Source organism: Ambystoma mexicanum, chromosome 3q (genome assembly GCF_040938575.1).
Source record: "Ambystoma mexicanum isolate Mex_15411 chromosome 3q, UKY_AmexF1_1, whole genome shotgun sequence".
Classification (NCBI taxonomy): domain Eukaryota; kingdom Metazoa; phylum Chordata; class Amphibia; order Caudata; family Ambystomatidae; genus Ambystoma; species Ambystoma mexicanum.
In genome coordinates this window covers 576,566,076-576,585,394 of record NC_090926.1, presented here as the reverse complement: position 1 = coordinate 576,585,394, position 19,319 = coordinate 576,566,076, and the positions used below count along the sequence as shown (strand labels likewise).

The window sequence follows — 19,319 nt, the reverse complement described above, 5'->3', positions numbered from 1 at the left end:
GGGATAAAGGTCTGAGTTGGAAGGACGTGAATTAATGGGATGAAAATAGAGAGCTATTTGTTGTTCGTCTATGTAGGTTTTGTATTTTTGTCTAGTCTTGTCATCTTTGTAGGATTGTTGTAGTATTGCAATGAATTAGTTATGGTTAACAAGGTTAGAAAAAGTTAATGTAATCAAGTGGAATATTAGATTATAGAGTACAGTAAGAATTAAGTGATTTAAATGGCAATATTTGGATGTTACTTGTTGAATACATTGTATAATTTATTCCCCCCCCCCAACATGTTTTTATTGGTTTTAAACCAGCAAGTTATACATTATGGCATGTGAAATGAAGGTGTTTCAAACGATAAAAGTCTCGCTTGAGAAAACAAATCAAAGAAACAGAAAACAAACAATAACAGTAGGTCATCGAAGAAGGTGTAACTGCATGGGGAGGCCAGAGTTCGGTGGGGGTGAGCCTCTCGAGGCCTCTCGTCGGATTCAGGGCTCCTGGAGGTAGATCATGCTTCAGGATCCTGCACGGGGGAGGGGAGAAGGCATCACTTAGTTCAAAGCCTTCCATGTTTCGACTCTGATTTTGCTAGCAGGGGCTGACCTTCCCAGGTGGGTCTCCCCGGCTACTCTTCCGTCTTTTGGTTCAGTCATATTTGTTCATCCAACGTAGAGAGGGAGGCTGATGGGCCAGGCCTGGGAATGTTTGTGCGTAGTCCAGGAAGGGAGACCAAGTAAGGAGGAATTTTGTCTCTGTTCCCAAACCTGAGAGCGGTGATTTTTTCTGCCGCTATTATGTCCCAACATTTAGTCCACCACATTTGGACCGACGGGCCCTCTGGGTTTTTCCAAAGTCTTGACACTGAAATCTTGGCAGCCGTCAGCAGGTGGGAGCAAAGTTCTGCTCTGTGTCCTGATCGAGGGAATTGGCCTTCGCCGCTTGCTCCGAGCAGTACCATACCTGGGTCCCATGGGATTGATAAGCCTGTGAAAGTGTTGATGTGATCTAACACTGCTTTCCAAAATTGCGTTTACTTGGGGCATGTCCAGAGCAGATGGTATAGTATACCTATGCTCGGGCAACCTCTCCAGCACGTCGGTGGGATCGCCGGGTTGCATTTATTGAGAGATTCTGAGATTTACTGAGAGATTGCCACCTGTAGCATACCTTGAATGCCCCCTCCTTATTGGATACACATTTCGAGCTATTTGCTCTAGTCCAGATCTGGTCCCATTCCTCCGGCTCAATAGGTCTCCCAATGTGGCTCTCCCATTTGAGCATGTATGGTTCCTTGTGGGTCGGGTCAGTTCTGTCTAGGATCTTGTAGAGGGTGGAGATCTTGCCCTTAGGGGGAGGCAATGTGAGGGTCTGCTCCACGGCTGTAAGGTCTCTGCTTCCCAGGTTTCTCATGCTCCTGTTTGAGAGCCAATGCATATGTGGTAGTTAGTTTATCGGGACTGGACTCCATGCCTCCTCCAGCTCCAGCCAGCGGGGTTTTGGTGTGGCAGGTGGCTAGGCGAATGCATGCGAGAGCTGGGCGGCCAGGATATATCTGGCAACGTCGGGTGCTCCCAATCCTCCCGCAGCATGAGTTTCCTTGGGACCCGAGGTTGTTTTCCTTCCCAGATGCATCTCATGATGCCCCTCTGTAGTTTCTGTACAGCTTGCCTCGGAATAGCCGTTGGTAGGGCTGAGCAGTGGTAAAGCAATCTTGGAATGAGGTTCATTTTCAGAGCCGTTACTATTCCGAACCAGGAGATTTCCTGTTTCTGCCAGCGTCGTAGACGGCTCTTGAATTCTTTGAACAGCGGGGGAAGTTAGCTTTATATAGTCTGTTGGGTGTGCGTGGCAGCTGGACCCCTAGGTATGATAGGTGCTTTTCCGCCCAGGGTATGAGATATTAGTTTGCCATGTCCGTGGTCAGGGATCGAGGTAGGTTGATGCCCAGTGCCAATGACTTAGGAAGGTTGACCTTGAACCCCGATGCCTCCCCAAATTCTTTCAGTTCAGTCCACAGAGCTTTCATGGATTCCCTGGGCTTGGTTAATGTTGAGTTCATCGTCGGCATATAAGGCAGCTTTGTATACCTGAGTTTTGATTGTCAGGCCTTGGATTGCTGCGCTTTGCTGTACTCTGCTTGCAAACGGCTCCATGGAGAGGGCAAAGATCAGTGGGGAGAGGGGACATCCTTGCCTTGTGCCTCTTGAAATGTGAATTGTGTCGGATCTGGTTCCGTTAATTCTCAGCCTGGTGGATGGGTGCTGGTAGTTAGCTAGTGTCCATTTTATGAACTTGGGGCCGAAGCCATAGTGCCTTAATGTTTTCTGTATGTAGCCCCAGTCTAGCAAGTCAAAAGCTTTACCAGCGTCGAGCGAGAGCACCATCAGCTCCTGACCCATCCTGCTGGCTGATTCGATCACGTTTATGGTTCTTCTTATATTGTCGTGAGTGCGACGGGCGGGGATGAATCAGGTTTGGTCCGGGTGTATGATGTCTGGGAGTAAGGGGGCTAGCCTGTTCGCTAGGATTTTGGCGAAGATTTTGGCGTCATAATTCAGGAGCGTGATGGGTCTGTAAGAAGCACAGAGGCTCCGGTCCCTGCCAGGTTTCAAGAGCAGTACTGTTAGCAACTCTTCCATTGAGGGGGTGGTCGTCCCTGATGAGAGGAAGGATTTGAAGAGGGCTGCAAGCGGGGGGGCGAGTATGTATGAGAACTTTTTATAAAATGGAGCTGAGAGCCCATCCGGACCAGGCGATGCGTTTTTCAATTTTGCTATGACCTCACTCACTTCTTCTATCGAGATGGGGGCTTCTAGGGCTGTCAGTTGGGAGTGTGGGTCGCACGGCTGTATCCTAGCTAGGTATTTCGAATGTGCGTCTGCTGCCGTGGGGGAACCAGACATGATTGCTCTATGGTGTGCTGTCATAAGGTCTATTTTCTCTGTCGGCGTAGCGCGGCGTTCCCCGAGCGTCCTGGAGGCATTGGATGGTGTTCCGCGAGTGCAGATTTTTCAATTTGTGGACCAGGAGGCGGTTTGCTTTGTTGCTATGCACATAGTAGAATTGTTTGGTGTATGTTAGTGCTCTGGCCGCCTTATCTGGTAGGTGCATTTCTAGAGATCGTTTTGCTTTCTGGAGCGTGTGGCTCGCTTTCCTGTTCTGACCCGGTTTCAGGATACGTTCCGCCTCGGACACCTCCGATTTGAGTTTGTCCTGCTGTAGTTTGCGCAGACGTCTGAGCCTGGCGGTGCAATCGTTAGCCGTGCCCCTGATCACCGGTTTCATGGCATCCCAGATCGTGGAAATCGATGCGTCTTTGGTGGTGTTTTCCTTGAAGTAGTTCTTGAGGGCTTCAGCAATTTCCGTTCTGATCGCTATGTCTGCCAAGATCTGGTCTTGAAGTTTCCATTGTCGCTGGATTGGCTCGGGAAAGCTTTGTACCTTCAATTTCATTACGATCGGAGCGTGGTCCGAAAGGGCTCTGTGTCCTATTTGGATGGTTTCAACGCAGGGGATGAGAGAACTGGAGAGAAGCAGCAGTTCGATCCTTGAATGCCCCAGATGGGCGTGGGACAAGAAAGTGTAATCCCTAGCCCCAATGTTGGCCCATCTCCAAACATCCATGGAGTCGGTTTCCCTCAGGAATTCTGCCATGGCGAGAGTTTTGCTGAAGTCCTCCTTGGAAGGAGGGAGTGTCTTATCCAGGTTCGGGTCTGGAGTCAGGTTGAAATCGCCCCCTACGAGCAGCTGACCTTCAGTGAAGGTTGTAAGTACGGGAAGGAGGTTACGCAGGAATAGGCTTTGCGCTGTGTTTGGGCAATATATAGCTGCTATGGTGATGGGAAGCTCTACTAGTCGGCCTTTCAGGAGAATATACCACCCCTCTGGATCTCTTTCGATCGCGATATTCGTTAAAGGGACGTCTCGGCTTATCAAGATGGCCACGCCTCTTTTCTTGAGGCCCGCAGAGGCGAAGAAGCGTTTTGTGTAGTGTTGGAAGGCGATGCAGCGCTAGTCTGTCCTGAGGTGCGTCTCCTGTAGGCATATAATATCAGGTGCCAGCCGGGAAAGCCTGTGCTCTACAGACTTCCTCTTCAAAGGGGCATTCAGGCCCTGGACGTTCCGGGTTAACACCAAAAGCTCTCCATCCGGCAGGGCCATTCGTTGGTGAGTCAGTTAGGGGGTTTCCCCTGCTTCTGACCGAGTGCGGGGTTAAAGACTCCCCTACCCCTGTGGGCAGGGCTGTGCATGTTGCGAAGGACTCGTATGGGGGGAGAAACCCCCCCTGCAGCTAGCGTCCTGACCCCTGGTTCACCCTTTCCTTCAGTAATCTTATTGGATTTAGCTCCCCCCTTCCCACTGACCATGGTGAACAAACAAAAGAAACTAGAACAAAACCTAAAACAGAAACAGGTATCGGTATCCAGACCAGCCTTCTACCAACGGGGCTGGCGGCTGGGCCGTAGCGACCAGCTAGATGCGAGACACTAGGGCCTTGTGCATTGTCGGTAAAAATATAACAGTGCGGGATGGAGTATAGATAGTCGTTTCCGACAAGGGTCCAGGCAGGCTTGAAACCCCTCATTCGATGAGTACCATCCGCCAAGGCAGAGTTATCGGTGGTTAAAGAGGGGGCGGCTTCAGCGGTTGTTGCTATTCTTACCCTTGGAGGGTGGGCCGCGCATCCTGCGACGACCCTCCACTCGGGAGCATGAGCGAAGAGACTCTGTTGGTTCCCTCGGGTGAGTGGCTCGAGCTCCCAGGGGCCTCCCCTCCCGCCTCCGGGTTCATGAACAGTTCCGCTTCTTGCGGGGGAAGGTATTTGGAGAGTTTTCCCCTCCCATATGAAGGCGAGGCCAGAGGGGAAGCCCCAGCGGTAGGTTATCTTGCGTTCACGTAGCCAGTCAGCCATGGGTTTGAGAGCTCTTCGTTTTGCTAATGTCGCTGCTGCCAAGTCTTGGAAAAGGGATATCTCCGAGTCCCGGAAGTGGATGTGTTCCATGGCCCTAGCTTCTTGCATCATCTCCTCCTTTAGCTTGTAGAAGTGGACTCTGACCAGCACATCAGCTGAGCCATTAGGGTTCTGTCTAGATCTGGTTCTGTGCACCCTGTTAAGCTCTAGGGGGGAGTCATCTGGAAGGGTGATGTGGCGGATGAGGTCGGCTCCGTAAGATGGGAGGTCTTTCTCCGGGATCGCTAGTGGAATGCCTCAAATCCTGATATTGTTCCGCCTAGAGCGGTTTTCAGCATCTTCTTGCTTGGCTTAGAGTGCCTCACATCTGCACTCCAGGGACCTAATTCTGTCAGCTCCCTCTCCAATCTCAAAGTTCTGTTCGCAGAGCGTTGTTTCAATTTCCTCAGTTCTTGACTCAATCTCCCCCACTCTCTTGTCCAGGCGAGCAATTTGGGTTTTTACTTCTTCCGTCCCCTTTTGGAATTCACTGGTTAGGGCTGATAAGAGATTGTGCAAATCAGCTTTTGTGACAGGCTGGGAGGCCATGGTTGCTTGGCACTCGGGCGGGGCATTTCCCATTTCCCCCCCTCACTGCACTCATTCTTCTTGCTTTTCTCCCCCCCTGTAGGCATGTTTAGCAGGGTGGAGACGTCCGTTTGCTTCGTTGTTTTGTTAGCTCTGGACATAACTATGCAGGGGGACCCCACGCCCAGAGGGAAGGAGAATCTTTCGCTCTGCTTTGTACCTCGAGGTGGAGGGCCAGTTAGCTTGGGAGGTATGGATCGCACCCTGGAATCTTGCTGTAGGGAGAATTTCTTGGAGGCGGCCTCAGGCCCCTGACCCCCAACTAGTCACAAAGCTGCAGAGCGTCCAGGGGAGTCGGATCCCGCTTAAAGGTCAAGACAAAACTTGGTAGAGGCTCCAGCCCCCGGGCTCAGATGGTGAAGTGCAGGAGCCGTACCAGCCACTGGAGGGTGCCCCGTGGGCGACTCCCAGTTCCTGGAGCACTTGGGTGGAGTCCCACCGGGCGTGGTACGGCAGGTGCCGCCTTACCTTGATCTACGATGGATGTGGGACCCAGGCGTGGGGAGCCCCCAGACAGGCTCCCCCTCAGTGCTGTGCTCAGCCCCGTTCACCCCCTGTGAGGTGGGGGGGTCCGTGGCAGGGATCCCCCAGTGAAGCAGAGGATGGTCCGATGTATAGTGGGGCCCCAGGGGCGCCAGCCGCCAAGTCTGCATTGGGCACGGTCCTATTCGCCTGTCTGGCTTCCGTACTGGGGGTCGGAGAGGGAGTGGAGGCTTGTCAGATTTCCAGGTAGAAATGTTCAGGAATGGGGGTGGTGTCAGGCTGCCACAGGAGCTGTTCGTGAAGGGGGACCCCCCCCAGGATCCCAGGGGTCAGCTAGTGATGTCCAGGGGGGAGGCCCCGGCAGGCACACAGTATCTAGCTAGCTGGAGAGGGTGCCCGGGCCCCCGCAGCAGTAGGTCCCTGCGACCAGGGCCACGGTGTCGATGGGATGCTCCGGCGCGGGTGGATCAGGACCCCCTCCACGACTGTGTACCGGAGGGGGGGGTATTTGTGCCTCAGGCAGGTGTCGCAGCGGCCCCCCACGGAACCCGCCGAGGAATGTCCAGGAGCTCCGAGGGAGGGTCAGGTGCAGTATCCTGGAGTGTCACTCCCGAAGGGGCCCCACCTCCGAGGTTGAAGTTGAGGCTGGGCTCCGCTCTCCGCCCGAGGGCGCGAAGCGTCCCTAGCAAAGCCTCTGCAGCCTGGACGCAGCCGGGCTGCTCCGGTCCGGATGGCTCAGGTCCCCCTCCGTCGCAGCAACCCCGAGGGGGGGGGGGGGCACTCACCCCAGGCAGGAGCCGGGCTCCTCTCCGCAGTCGAGCCTGATGGCCCACCGCGACCCCAGCAGCTCCCACCCAGAAGCATCCAGGAGCCCTGGCGTGGGCTCGAGATCAGGCACCCAGTGAGTCGCTCCTGGCTGAGGCCGAGATCCGCTCTCCGGCGGGGGGGGGACGAAAGCTCCAGGAGTCTGGCCCGCCGGACGAGGCCCCAACCCTGCAGAAGCACGCCGGTAATCAGCACTCTGGTGTATCGTACCGCGGGGGGAGGGGGGATTTGGGAGGAGGCTGCCAGGCACAGGGAAAGGCGGCGCCGCTTGCCAGGGGAGCCCCGCTCGGCTCACCGCTCCGCTGGCGGCCGATGGTCCGTTGCGTTAGGGGCAGGTCCCAGAGCCCCGCAGCACTCAACCCGTGTCACGGGCTCAGATCGGGCCGCACCTCCAACTGCTGCACCGGGATTAGGTGGAGTCCGCCATTTTCCTCTCGATCTGCAGGAGGGATCTGCGTGATTCAGAGCCCGGAGGAACAGCACGTCCTGGAAGTCTCCCCACGGTTTCGCGTCGGGAGACTTCCAGGACGTGCACCAGCCTTTGCTCCCCACAGCGTTGCTTCACAGCAGGTCCAAAATTACCGGGTTACTCACCGTAGTGACCACCTTACTCCTAGTCCATAGTCCCCTTTCCTCCATACTTGTGGGACATCTCTCCGTCCTGTGGGACGGGACCGGAGCACTTTATAAAAAGCATCCACATTTTTCCAAACGTTTGTCCTTCCTCTCTTTTCCTGTGCGGGGCCCGGCACGCGGCCGTAACCCCGCCCACCTTGGCACCGGCCCGCGCATCGCCCCTCAGTCCTTTTCTTTGCCAGGTCAGAGACCCATTAATCAATACAGAGGAACCTTATTAGAGCGGACGGCGGGCGGGCGTATGGAGGAAAGGGGACTATGGACTAGGAGTAAGGTGGTCACTACGGTGAGTAACCTGGTAATACTCCTACGTCCCGTCCCCTTTCCTCCATACTTGTGGGAGATTCCCAAGCACTCCTTACAGGAACTACGGGTGGATGGAAATACCCCTTACTGAAAAAGGTTCTTCAGCACAGCCTGACCAAACTGAGCATCAGCTCTAGAACTCATATCAAGGCAGTAATGCTTACAGAAAGAAGATGGAGGCCCAAGTAGATGCCCTAGCGATGGACTCCCAGGGAACATACTTCTGAAAAGCACCCGCAGCTGCCTTGCCCCGCACCAGGTGTGCATGAATACCTTTAGGAGGTTTCAGCTTTTGGACAGTGAAAGACTGATACAGGCGGCAATCCACCTAGAAATAGTTGCCTTAGACGCCCGTTTGCCTTGAGGGTTGCCGAAAGTCACAAAAAGTTGAGAAGAACTTCTAAGCTCGGAAGTCCTATCCAGGTAGAACTTAAGAGCTCTTCGGACATCAAGACAGTGTAGAACCCTCTCTGCCTCAGAGGCAGGGTTCGGAAAAAAGACCGGTAGGGAGATCGATTGACTCAAATGGAATTCAGTCACCACCTTCAGCAGAAAAGCCAGATTAGTTCGAAGGACTACCTTGTGAAAGACCAAGAAAGGATGCTCCACCGACAATGCCTGGAGCTCACTCACTCTCCTTGCCGATGTGACGGCGACCAAAAAGGACACTTTCCAAGACAAGTACTTGAGGTCCACAGTAGCCATCGGCTCAAAGGGTTTCTGGCACAGCGCAGTCAGGACAACATTCAGGTCTCATGGCGGGTGCGGATTACCAACTGGAGGGTAAAGGCGTGTTAAACCAGCAAAATGCCTCTTTACCACTGGGTTAGCCAGAGAGTACAAACACTGATCAGTAGAAAGATAAGCAGAGACCGCTGACAGGTAAGTCCTGCATGACAGAACATGAACCCCTGACTCTGCTAGGGAGGACACGAAGGACAACACCGCGTCAACCGTGGCCCCCCCCCCCCTGGATCCAATTTCTTCTCTAGAAACCAATGACAGAACCTGAGCCATTTACTCTTGTACTGAGATCTGGTCGAAGGTTTTCTGGCTGCCTGGATAATACGCATGCTATCCACAGACAAATTCAGATGCTCTAAAGACCTGAACTCAGGCACCAAGCTGCCAAGCTGAGCGATTGTGCGTAGGGGTGCCACAGCTGCTGCTCCCCCTGGTGTATAAGATCGGGAGTTACCGGTAACCTGATAGGCGGATAAACCGACAGGTGTTGGATTTCTGATAACCAAAACCTGGCCGGCCACCACGGGCCTATCAGTAGAAGAGAACAATTCACCGTGTTCTTCAACTTCCAAATTGCCCAGTGAACTAGAGGCAGAGGCAGGAAGGCGTAAGCTCTCATGTTGTGCCATGGAATCTCTAGAGCATCCCCCAGAGAGGAGGCTCCCAGCCCCCCCCTGGAGGCATACAGAGGAAGTGTCTTGTTCGCCGCCGTCGGGAAGAGGTCCACCTGCGATGTGCCCCAGCGCGAGAAAATCCCTGAGAGGACCTCCGCCTTCAACTCCCACTCGTAGCTGACCACTGTCCGCCGGCTGAGGGCATCTGCTGTGACATTCAGCTGGCCCGGGATGTGCACTGCAAGCAGCCAGACACCATGAAGCACGGCCCACTCCCAAATCTGGATGGACAGGTCCACGAGGGGGGGGACTTTGCTCCCCCCTGCTTGTTGATGTAATACATTGACACCACATTGTCTGTTCTTATGCGGACCACTTTGTTGACAATGACCGGTCTGAACGCCTTGAGCGCCAAGAAAATCAGCAGAAGCTCCAAATGGTTTATGTGCAGGAGCTTGTCCTGAGGCGACCAGAGGTCCGAGACCTGAAGGAGATCTAACGATGCACCCCACCCTAGGAGGGAGGAGTCCGTTGTGATCGTCACCATAGGGACCGGGTCCAGAAACCCCATGCCCCCAGACAGATTTCTGAGAGATGACCACCAGTCCAGGTCCACTCTCATGGAATCCGGAATCATTATCCGCTTGGAGTCTGGGTCCACTGCCTGACGCCATGAATTCCGAAGGGCCATCTGGGTCCGTCTCATTTTGAGACGAGCAAGAGGAAGAGCCAGCACACACGAGGCCATGAGGCCCAGAAGCCTCTGGAACCACCAGGCCGACATACTCTCCGACTGCGCAAACATCTGACACGTGGCCAACAGATCCGCCATTCTATCCCCGGTCAGGTATACTCTGCAGTCGATCGTGTTCCAACGAAAACCCATAAAAATCAGGTCCTGAGAGACAGTCATGGAGGATTTCCGCCAGTTCACCGACAGCCCAAGATGGAACAGGAGCTGAAGGAGAGACTGGAGGTTGCCTGCTGCCGCCAGCGGACAAGGGCTGCATAGAAGCCAATCGTCCAAATAAGGATACACATGGATACCCTGAAGACGAAGATAGGCCGCAATCACCGGCATCATCTTCGTGAAGACACGCAGCGCTGAGCTGAGACCAAAAGGAAGCACCCGAAACTGGAAGTGCTCCTCTCCCAAAGAGAAACGGAGGTACCTCCTATGTGGAGCCCAAATCAGGATATGCATGTACGCATCCCTAAGGTCCACCACGCTGAGCCAATCGCCCGCCTGCAACGAGGAGCGAATCTGGCCGGGCGTGATCTTGAATTTCTCTTGGGGTAAGGAAAGATTGAACTGGGAAAGGTCTAGGATAGTGCGCAGGCCAGCCTGGTTGGGTTTGGGCACCGTAAACAGCCGGGAGTAGAAGCCCTCCCCTCGCTCCCCAAGGGGAACGGGTTCCACAGCTCTGAGGAGCAGAAGTTTCTGAACCTCGGCCTTGAGGGAGGGTGAGCCCGACAGCTGAATAGGAGGGTTGAGGGGTGGGGTAGGGGGTAAAGGTAAGCGGAAGCCCACCCGAGCGACTGACAAGACCCATCTGTCTTCTGTGATGGTCTGCCACGCCTCCCAATGAGACGCAATGCGTCCTCCCACTGGGGTCTCGTGCGAGCACGGAAAAACCTCATTTGGCAGGTTTATCGGTGGCGGTGCCACCTGAACCTGAAGAGGAGGCTGAGGAGCGGGAGAAATACCATGTACGCGGTTGTCTACGGCGTTATTTCCCGCAGGAGTGTCCACTCTGCGTGATTTGCTGTCGAGGAAGCCCCTGAAACCAGAAAAGGGTCGACTCTGCGATAACTGTCTGAGGTTTGAAAGGAGCTTTAACCAGAACAGACAATGATTTAGCCGTCTGAGTGCTATCCTTGGTTTTGGTGAGCTCTACATCAGTAGAAGAATGAAAAAGCTCCTTACCATCGAACGGAAGGTCCAAAACCTTGTCTTGCACTTCATTCGAAAACTTAGTGGCATGCAACCACGCTTGCCTCGAGGTATCAACCCCGAGCATCATGCCCCGGGCCGAGGTGTCTACGTGATGAGCCGCAGCCTCCAAGAGATCCTGGGCCAAGACCCTGGCATTGGAAAGGCCACCTCTGAAATCTTCCAACTTCTCGACCGGAATGTGCTCCTCAAACTCCGACAGACCTTTCCACATCCACATGCTAGCTCCCGCCAAAATCAATTCGGCATTGGCCTGCCTGAGCTGCAAGGCCAAATTGGCAAAGATTTTCCTCCTTAGGGAGTCCAAGAGCTTGTCCTCCTTTCCCAAGACCTGAGTAGCCGTCGCGGAAGAGGATGCTGCGGGTCTGGACTGCAACGTGGCTGCAGCCACCACTGTGGGGGAGGGAGGCAGACAAGACGACAAAGCCACTTCCTCCGAAGAGTGCAGCCTGTACCTCGCGTCAATCTTTTTATTAACGAAAAGTCCCGAGTGTGGCTTCTCCCAGACTCTTCGGACCTCAGCCAAAACATCCTTCTGCAGGAAAAGGCCGGTACGCTCCAAAGGAGACAGGGTGAACGCCCCAGAAAGCACACCCTCCTGTGGAGACGATGCCTCGGGAACCGGGACATCTAAGAAAGTCATCATGTCCAGTACCCGGTCATGAAAAGCTCTAACAGAGCGGGGAAGGTCCTTGTTGTCCTGCTCGCCTTCAGGGTCATCTGACAGGTCAGAATCCTGCTGAACCGTGTCAGACACTGCCTTGGCCAGTGGTGACAACGGTGGCAAAGGCGGAAGAGCAGGGGCAGGCACCACAGGCAAAAGAGGCGTCAGCGGAACCACCAGAGGAACGGGTGGAGCCGGAGGCGCTGGTGGACACATTTCCTTAAAAAGCCCTTTGAAATACTCCCTCATGGGGTCGGTGCGCATAAGCGCTTGAAATTTACCGAAAAAAGCGTCCTCAGGAGATTGCTCCGGAACCTGAGGAGGCCTCTCATGAGGTGGACAAATCCAGCGACTTAACGGAGAAGGGTGCCACGCCGGGCCCTCTGCCGACATATCCACATAAATCAAAGGGGCCGCCCCTGCAGGCAACAAAACATTGTGCGGAAGAGGCATCCGGGCTTCCAATCATAAACGGACCGGTAAGAATACGCACAAGTGACCTTATGTTCACCCAAGGGACCGAACCCTACACCAGAGGCCGATGGCGTAGTTTTAGGGGTAGTACCCAAAATGGCCGCCGTGGTCATGGCGGGAACGGCCGCCATTTTGTCTTCATCTGAGGGGAACTGCAGCACGTGAGGAGGTGAGGCAGGGGTCCCCGTCGATGGATCAGGGGTCTTAATTTTAGCCTTAACATAAGGAACCTCTGCAGAGCCGGTACTATGAGGCCTGGAATGTTTCTGCGACATACCAACCGCCAACTGAGCCTTCAAAGGAAGGACCTCGGCACTACCGGTAAAAGAAAACCTTGTTTCTTTGCCCCCTCAAGATCACCACAAGAGCGGGAACGGTGAGAAACCGCTTTCACCGGCAGGGCCCTGCCCGGCCCCTCAGAACTGCTGATAGCCTTAGCCTCTGTACGAGGGACCTCGGGCCTAGGCCCGGTAATAGCCTTATCGGCACGGGCCTCGAACATCCGTTCGGTAAACACAAGCCCAGCCAAGGCCTCGGGGCGCACCCCGGTCTGGTTTTTAAGGGAAGCCCAAAGGGGCCTCAGACCAAGCTCCGGTACCCTGTGACTCAGCAGTACTGGGTCTACACAGCCCCCCACAGGAGGGGCCTCGGAAGTTACTCCAGTGTACACAGGCTCCTTACGGAGACCCTCAGAGAAAACTCTGGTAGAATTATTAGGCCCGACAGGCACCTCAGGGCGAACCCCGCTGACAGAGCGATCAACACCCCTCCCGGCTCGAGAGGAACCCAGGAAGGTATCCCCGGCCGGGGTGCTCTGAAAACTAAAGAGCTTACTGGGCGTTTCTTCTCGTCGATGAACGCCTGAAAATGAGATGGAGGAGTGCGTCGGAACACCTCCTCCCACCGTTCCAACCGACGTTGAAGAGCCCGGACCAAAAGGGAGTCACAGTAAAAACAGGAGTCCCAGCGGTGTTCCGGACCCAAACACTCTAAACAAAGAGGATGGGGAACCGCCCTCGCGAAGCGACGATGACACGAAGAGCAGTCTGGAAAGTCTAATTTAAAAGACAGACTAGAAGACGAACGCTAGCGAGAGCCAGAGAGGAAAACAGGGAAGAAAATCTAAGGATGCAAGTGCATCTGGCCCCGATCGAGCAGAGAAAAGGACTGAGGGGCGATGCGTGGGGTGGAGCCAAGGTGGGCGGGGGTACAGCCGCGTGGCGGGCCCCGCGCAGGAAAGAGGAAGGACACATTTTTGGAAAAATTTGGATGCTTTTTACAAAGTGCTCTGGTCCCGTCCCACGGGACGGAGAGATGTCCCACAAGTATGGAGGAAAGGGGACGGGACATAGGAGTACTCCGATTTCACCGGGCATTGTGGCTGGTAGCGTGGCGCGAGCCGGGAGCTCTCACAGAGCCAAACCGACCGCCATGACTCGAAGCCACGCCCCTACATTGTATAATTTTAAAATTAAATAGTTTACCAATGCAAATTTCATCTCAATTGGCGCCAAGTGCCCGTTTTAGCACCAAAGCTCCAGCTCCTCTTTTCTGAAAAGCACATGGTACTTTAACAGCTTTCTGAATACAGTCAAGCCGTTAATTGGATTCAATTTCAGATTAGCAATTGAACCAAAAACAGCAAATCATGCATCTCCTCTAGAAAGTCCTGGGAACCTATGGGACCTGAAACGTGCACCCGAGAACAGACGTCAGCTCAGACTTGAAGTAGGATAGTCAGTCCAAGCGCAGCATCAGTCTTTAACACACCCACAGGTTAACTGGGGTAACCAGCACATTGAATGCTTTTTGAAGTTTGTTAATCTCCCTTAGGTTGGCGGCCATAGAAGGCATTACCAGGCCCTCGTCAGCTGTAAATACAAGGCATTTAACCTGGGTGAGAGGTCCAATGGATCGTAAAAGGAATAACAAAAAATGTGTGTGGCTTAGCTAGCAGACACCTTTCCTAGTTGCCAATATTCTCTGATTGAATTGGGATCATCCTGAATTCTATCTGTTAAATGTTGGCTCCATCAATTGTCATGGACAGCTGGAATTGGCATAGGCTTGAAGCTCTTAACCAAATCGTGCCATCATCTCACAATACTAGATCTATTCAAATTTAATTCAGGGCAAAGAGAGGGAACCCCCATCCACGTTATCCACAGAAACATAACCCACCAAGATTAAGCTGCACAGGAGTAGTCTATAGTTCAGCATAAAAACAGGTTTTACATAGCACTTCCTGCCAGATTCCACTGCCTTCTAAGCACTACAAGATCTGTTAGCACTTAATATAATGGTGGTCAATCCAATAGGCTCACTGGTAGAGGTTGTTCCCCCACCGTTCCGTTGCAGTACATCATCCCAGGATCTGACCAACGCAGTTTTTTTCCATGTTGGGGATAAAACCCTGGTTGTAGTGAATAAAGGAGACTTGCAATTTAGGAGTATTTGTACTTCTACTAGTTCCAGACACTACCCATCAATGGACGACCTGCAATACAACCAACAATTCCTATAGCAAACCAGATAAAAGTTTGCTTTCTTCAGTATAGGTGTACATTTGGCTCATTTGAATGATGACCTGCACATGGCCGTGCTTAAAGGAGAAGCTGACATCTGCCATAGAGGGTGCAAGGAAGACAATTATAAATGTTGGTTAATTTTTAGGTGATGAAAGGCAATATAGTGTGGTGTGTGAGAATTCAATTTTCGTGAGTGACAAGTAGTGTCATGTGCAAATGTTGTGACTTAATCGCTTAGTGTTAATAACGTGTTTAACATGCTAGGCAGCGCATTAATGTAGACACGAGCTCAGTATGTACAATGCTTGCTCAAGATCACGCAGCTTCATTGCACCGCAATACCCACAATGCGGACCTACTGGCTACAGGTACCACAGCTTTAGAGAAATTATTTAGAAGCTCCAATCGGCAACAAATGAATTTGCAGTGAGAATTGGGCGTGCTTTTCCTTATTACAAGTGCAAATCATAACTTTACCTTATCGTTGAAGTCTGTAGGGGCCCACAATATGCAAACTTTGGTGGAGCTTAAACCCCAAGAAAGTGGCACCCATGTGAACACGTTGGTGGTGGGAGAGGGCCCATGGGGGCATTTTCCTGTGAGAGCCTCGGGGCTTTCAAAAGCATTGCAAGACAGAGCATCTACTTGCTGTAGGGGACACACGGCTGCAGCACTAGCTGGTTGTGGGCAGGCAGTGCGCTAGACTCACGTTCCAGCTTTTGAAATAGAGTTTCTGGGTTTATTCATTGGGCTAGGTAAAATTTCATGGATTTACCCGACCGTTATGATTAACCACCTTATTCTGTACACATCTTTCATTTAATTGCTACTAAAGCACATGCCTTGCACACACACTACCTCTCACCTAGTACCATACTTGCCAACCCTACAGATTTAAGCAGTAGGCTACTGCTTTTTAAGCAGTCCTACCACCTACAGATTTCTGTGACAGATCCTACTGCTTTTTACAGTGGCAAGTAATTTATGTGACTCTAAGGCAGGCTCCAGGACAACGTATGCAACACACTAATTAGTCTGTCTGTACAGTGGGCTGGTAGGTGATGACTGATTCGGCTCAGACCAAATCAATGACTTGACAGTTACTTGACTCTGTCCTGCACTCTTGCCGGGACAACCCTTAGGTAAAACACCAGCGAAGGCAAGTGGCAGAGTGTAACACCATCACACAGCATCTGCCTATCAGACTGAGTGGGGTATTCATCAGTCTCCATGTCATTCAGTGTTTAAATTTCAATAAATATGTACTGCCTGGGCTGCCACTACAGGGCAGCAGCAAACATTGCCTACCAACTGTGTGATTACCTACTTTGAAGTTAGGTAATTGAATTTGGCGTTAAGTTACCATTCACAATCATACATTTTTAGCATGTGACCATCTTTTAATGTTGTGCTGTTTGATGAGTTGTGTATTTTAGAATGCTCCAGTGGTGCCAACAATGTACGTTTTATATTTTCCTGTGATGTCATTGCTATGGGAATTATTCGTTTTGAAACTTGAAAAATCCGACATCTTTTTGGTCAGAGAATGTTGGCAAGTATGTAGTACGTGTAAACATTTAACCTTTAATCGCTAGACCAGTAAACCTAAGTATTAAAGCAGTTTGTTACACAATAAAACAGGGCACCATTAGGATTGAAACCAAAGGATGGTGGGCGTGTTCTTGAATTTACCGGCGGCTTCGCCTACTCCACACCTCAATAGTTCTAGTAAACTTAAACGCACACAGTGGTTGGGAGTGTTCAAATGTAGAGTGTAAATGCTTGCTACGAGTTGAATGGCAGGCTATAATCACCAGAAGGATGTGTTTCCCAGCATGCCTTACCACATATGACATTTTAGGGTCTACATCTGGGATAGTGCACCTAGGCACACGTATTGTCAGTGGCGTTAAGGTTAGTTCAGTAAACCAGCATCACATTTTTACTGGATCGATCCTTCGTTGATGCCGTACATGAGGAGTAAAAATCGCATTCATGTGGGGGGATGGAGTAGTCTGAGGAAATATCAAAAACGATTAGTTTTACTAAAATGGAACTGTTTTGCATGCGGTAGCACAAAAAACAACGGTTCTATAGGAGTAGTGTTTCAAACATACACAAACTAGAACATACTTGCCAGTCCGCCCAGCATGTTCCAGCTGCAGTGAGCAGCCACTCCAACACATGCTTTTACCACACTTCAACTCACGTCTGGCTGGTGTTTTTGTGTATTAGCACCATCAGCAGACGGGGGACACAAGCTCCCTCCTCACACTACCCCTTTCTCCCTCACCTACACCCCTTCCCCTCCCTTTATGACGGCGAGACCCACACTTCACTAGTGATCAGGAACCTCATCAATCCTGTAACCATGCTAAGAAATTTGGTTTCCCTTCGCTCCGTTAGAAGAAGGAAGACCACCACTGCCCATTAGTGTAGAGAGAGCCAGGTCAGAGGTGTTTAACTCCCTGTTCCTTTCCCTTGCTTTCTTGTCTCCCCACAGAAGACACATCTACTCTACAGTGGCACTACCAGTTCAACAATGCTGGACCAGTAAAGTTCATTTTTTGTCTTGAATCACGGTCCTGAAGAAGATGGCTCATTCCCCCAATGCCATCAAAACCAGTCGACCCTTGTGGTTATGAGGGCTCTCATGACCTGTCCTGATATCTCCCACCACATCAGAAGATACAGTTTTGAGAATCAATTGTCCGCACACACACACATGTATGGAGTGAACTGTTTTTTAGCTTTTGAGCTTTTTTTAGCTTTGTTCTTAGTGGGCATTCCACCTACTGAGACCTACGAGCAGAATTAACGTTGATACTCAGTTTGGAATACAACCAGTTGACCTATTTCCAGGTTGCCACCAACTAGATCGGGCGGCGACAGAATCTAATATACAGTTCTATCTTCTGCTGCAACAGCCATTTGGAAACGCTCTGAATATTTTACCTTTTGTTTTGAACCAGATACATGCCACCAGTATAGAAGGATAGGTACAGCTCTCTCCTCTATCACTCTTAAATAGGAGTTACACCACGTGCCACCTAGGGCGAGGCACCCCCGACAGGGACTAGGTGTTCTTCCCCAGGGCGAGTGTTGGTAGCTGGGTGGACTTCCCCCTCCTTCAGTCTGAGCGTTTATACAAGTATTTTCTAATTTGCGTATGTTTGAACCACCACTCTCCTATAGAACCGTTGTTTTTGTGCTACCACATTGTATCCTGTAAACAGTATAATAAGACGACAATGGCTTGCCCGTGTCACCTAGCTTCTACGAGCTGACCCTGTTTGTTTGAACACCGTTTTGGAAGCATCTAGAGCTATTTCTATACATATCTTTGGTGGATTATATGAAATAGTACCACTGAACTCAAGAGTCAAACGTATCATTCTAAAAAACCTTGGAACATCAGGATGGGTGGGGAAATCCCTTCCGAGGAGGTGACAGACCTGATTCTGCGCAAACTTGAATAGAAATGGATATACCGCTTAGACTCCGTAAAACAAGGCCTTAATGTCTCCATCGAGTGGAACCTTTTTTTCAAACAAATGTTTTTTAAAACTAATTTTCCTTGTTCCAGCTTATCACCCTAATCACAGACATAGATAATCCTATTATCTATCCCAGTCCTACATTACAGCTAGAGACCTGCACCTACAAAATCAAAGGTCTCGTACACTATGTGAATGCAGACATTTTATTCAAATCACCCACCTTTTTTCCAATGTTCATGGTTCAATAAGGACAAGCACTCCTAAATTCTCACAGTAAGTCTGTTTTTGTTGGTTCATTTGCCCAACAACCTTCATTGTATCAAATGGAATACACAAATTACCCCGAATATGTACTATGCCACGCTGGGCCACAAATTTAGCCTTTTTTCTGCTTTTTTCGTTTCCTTTGGCTAATCATGATGTACAACTATTGTTTTGAACGAGCTAGTCATGGATAACACGGTGTGGCCTCTATAAATTGCATGGTTTTTCAAGATCGGGTTTTTCCATGTCCAGTGCATTACAGTATTGACATTCATTACCTAATATCACCTCGAAATAAGCACCCTTGAATTGTCTTTATGCATTGTCCTGTGTCAAATAGAATGCACTTCTACATCTGAACTTGTATCAGATTACAAGAGGCCAAGACACAATCTCCTTTTCTCTGTATGCCAATTTAAAATGTGTGCTCTTTTTCGTCCTATGCCCGTCAAGATGCAAAATTACCACTGGTTTTTTCGCCACGCTTCTTTTAATTAGTTTGTCATGGACAACCTGCGACGACACAGAGTAAGCCAATATTTCTTATGCTTCTCCAATAACAGACATTCTTCACTATGTTTCCATTTGCCTTTGCCCAGTCCTACAATCACTTTTTTGCTGCCCCAAAACTAGCATCCTTTTTAATGCCACAGACATCTAACACGCAAGCATTTGTCTGAATGCTAGTGATTTACATCGTAGTGTAGAATGAGCCACGACCGCTACACAGCTCTAATCTTGTTCCTGGGCTTTATCAATAAATTTTGAATATACACATAAAAAGAGCTTCCAG

The 19,319-nt window shown here is 51.1% G+C and overlaps 1 protein-coding gene across 10 annotated transcripts in view; it reads right to left on the bottom strand.

The window, feature by feature from the left end:
• RBFOX2 (RNA binding fox-1 homolog 2) overlaps nt 1–19,319 on the bottom strand; it is a 1,085,372-nt gene that overhangs the window by 861,031 nt on the left and 205,022 nt on the right. The gene's annotated exons all lie outside the window — the stretch shown is intronic.